Raw genomic sequence first — 3,366 nt, forward strand, 5'->3', positions numbered from 1 at the left:
TGAAACCAAAGTTGTAGTCAAAGTCTGTTATGGAACAAAAATCATTAGATGCTGGATTCATAGGATCGAGACTCCATGGATGCCAAATAGCAGAGGATATCTTATCTGTAAGCACAATTGGCTGTACCAGGATACCAAATAGCAGAGGATGGTTTCGATCCATCGACCTCTGGGTTATGGGCCCAGCACGCTTCCGCTGCGCCACTCTGCTGCTAACCGTTGACTAATGGAGGTTGAATAAACTTTCTCTGACTTAAAATTAATGTCTTGTCCATAAGCACCATTGGCTGTACGCTAAATCCAGTGAACGTGCTGAAGTTAGGACCAGGTTGGCAAATCATATGTGTAGTTTAATCTGCAGGGAACACTGCAGAAGTAGTTCCCCTGAAACCAAAATTGTAGTCAAAGTCTGTTATGGAACAAAAAGCATTAGATGCTGGATTCATAGGGTCGAGACTCCATGGATGCCAAATAGCAGAGGATATCTTATCTGTAAGCACAATTGGCTGTACGCTAAATCCAGTGAACGTGCTGAAGTTAGGACTAGGTTTGGCAAATCATCTTTGTATCTTAATCTGCAGGGAACACTGCAGAAGGAGTTCCCCTGAAACCAAAGTTGCAGTCAAAGTCTGTTATGGAACTTATATCATTAGATAGTGGATTGATAAGGCAGAGACTCCAAGGATACCAAATAGCAGAGGATGGGTTCGATCCATCGACCTCTGGGTTATGGGCCCAGCACGCTTCCGCTGCGCCACTCTGCTGCTAAGTGCTGACTAATAGAGGTTGAACCAACTTTCTCTGACTTCAAATTAATGTCTTGTCCATAAGATTATACGCTAAATCAAGTGAACTTGCTAAAGTTAGGACGAAGTTGGAAAAGTACATTTGCAGGTTAATCTTCAGGGAATAATGCAGAAGAAGTTCCCCTGAAACCAGAGTTGTAGTCAAATGCTGTTATGGAACTTATATCATTAGATTGTGGATTCATATGGCAGAGACTCCAAGGATAACAAATAGCAGAGGATGGTTTCGATCCATCGACCTCTGGGCCCAGCACGCTTCCGCTGCGCCACTCTGCTGCTAACCGTTGACTAATGGAGGTTGAACAAACTTTCTCTGACTTAAAATTAATGTCTTGTCCATAAGCACCATTGGCTGTACGCTAAATCCAGTGAACGTGCTGAAGTTAGGACCAGGTTGGCAAATCATCTTTGTAGCTTAATATGCAGGGAACACTGCAGAAGGAGTTCCCCTGAAACCAAAGTTGTAGTCAAAGTCTGTTATGGAACAAAAATCATTAGATGCTGGATTCATAGGGTCGAGACTCCATGGATAACAAATAGCAGAGGATATCTTATCTGTAAGCACAATTGGCTGTACGCTAAATCCAGTGAACGTGCTGAAGTTAGGACTAGGTTTGGCAAATCATCTTTGTATCTTAATCTGCAGGGAACACTGCAGAAGCAGTTCCCCTGAAACCAAAGTTGCAGTCAAAGTCTGTTATGGAACTTATATCATTAGATAGTGGATTGATAAGGCAGAGACTCCAAGGATACCAAATAGCAGAGGATGGTTTCGATCCATCGACCTCTGGGTTATGGGCCCAGCACGCTTCCGCTGTGCCACTCTGCTGCTAACCGTTGACTAATGGAGGTTGAAGAAACTTTCTCTGACTTAAAATTAATGTCTTGTCCATAAGCACCATTGGCTGTACGCTAAATCCAGTGAACGTGCTGAAGTTAGGACCAGGTTGGCAAATCATCTTTGTAGCTTAATCTGCAGGGAACACTGCAGAAGGAGTTCCCCTGAAACCAAAGTTGTAGTCAAAGTCTGTTATGGAACGAAAATCGTTAGATGTTGGATTCATAGGATCGAGACTCCATGGATGCCAAATAGCAGAGGATGTTTTCGATCTATGGGTTATGGGCCCAGCACGCTTCCGCTGCGCCACTCTGCTGCTAATCATTGACTAACGGAGGTTGAAGAAACTTTCTCTGACTTCAAATTAATGTCTTGTCCATAAGATTATATGCTACATCAAGTGAACTTGCTAAAGTTAGGACCAAGTCGGAAAAGTATATTTGCAGGTTAATCTTCAGGGAATACTGGAGAAGAAGTTCCCTTGAAACCAAAGTTGTAGTCAAAGTCTGTTATGGAACGAATATCATTAGATTGTGGATTTATAAGGCAGAGACTCCAAGGATACCAAATAGCAGAGGATAGTTTCGATCTATCGACCTCTGGGTTATGGGCCCAGCACGCTTCCGCTGCGCCACTCTGCTGTTAACCGTTGACTAATGGAGGTTGAATCAACTTTCTCTGACTTAAAATTAATGTCTTGTCCATAAGCACCATTGGCTGTACGCTAAATCCAGTGAACGTGCTGAAGTTAGGACCAGGTTGGCAAATCATATGTGTAGTTTAATCTGCAGGGAACACTGCAGAAGTAGTTCCCCTGAAACCAAAATTGTAGTCAAAGTCTGTTATGGAACAAAAAGCATTAGATGCTGGATTCATAGGGTCGAGACTCCATGGATGCCAAATAGCAGAGGATATCTTATCTGTAAGCACAATTGGCTGTACGCTAAATCCAGTGAACGTGCTGAAGTTAGGACTAGGTTTGGCAAATCATCTTTGTATCTTAATCTGCAGGGAACACTGCAGAAGGAGTTCCCCTGAAACCAAAGTTGCAGTCAAAGTCTGTTATGGAACTTATATCATTAGATAGTGGATTGATAAGGCAGAGACTCCAAGGATACCAAATAGCAGAGGATGGGTTCGATCCATCGACCTCTGGGTTATGGGCCCAGCACGCTTCCGCTGCGCCACTCTGCTGCTAAGTGCTGACTAATAGAGGTTGAACCAACTTTCTCTGACTTCAAATTAATGTCTTGTCCATAAGATTATACGCTAAATCAAGTGAACTTGCTAAAGTTAGGACGAAGTTGGAAAAGTACATTTGCAGGTTAATCTTCAGGGAATAATGCAGAAGAAGTTCCCCTGAAACCAGAGTTGTAGTCAAATGCTGTTATGGAACTTATATCATTAGATTGTGGATTCATATGGCAGAGACTCCAAGGATAACAAATAGCAGAGGATGGTTTCGATCCATCGACCTCTGGGCCCAGCACGCTTCCGCTGCGCCACTCTGCTGCTAACCGTTGACTAATGGAGGTTGAACAAACTTTCTCTGACTTAAAATTAATGTCTTGTCCATAAGCACCATTGGCTGTACGCTAAATCCAGTGAACGTGCTGAAGTTAGGACCAGGTTGGCAAATCATCTTTGTAGCTTAATATGCAGGGAACACTGCAGAAGGAGTTCCCCTGAAACCAAAGTTGTAGTCAAAGTCTGTTATGGAAC

General features: G+C 43.1%; 2 non-coding genes across 2 annotated transcripts; both read right to left on the bottom strand.

Annotated features, from left to right (window-relative positions):
* Positions 1–692: 692 nt before the first annotated feature.
* trnam-cau (transfer RNA methionine (anticodon CAU)) lies at positions 693–764 on the bottom strand. The gene has a single exon. It is a non-coding gene; the product is annotated as a tRNA-Met (tRNA).
* Positions 765–2,766: 2,002 nt separating this feature from the next.
* On the bottom strand, positions 2,767–2,838 carry trnam-cau (transfer RNA methionine (anticodon CAU)). Its single transcript has one exon. It is a non-coding gene; the product is annotated as a tRNA-Met (tRNA).
* Between the last annotated feature and the right edge of the window lie 528 nt (positions 2,839–3,366).

The sequence above is a fragment of the Seriola aureovittata genome, chromosome 8 (genome assembly GCF_021018895.1).
Source record: "Seriola aureovittata isolate HTS-2021-v1 ecotype China chromosome 8, ASM2101889v1, whole genome shotgun sequence".
Lineage (NCBI taxonomy): Eukaryota > Metazoa > Chordata > Actinopteri > Carangiformes > Carangidae > Seriola > Seriola aureovittata.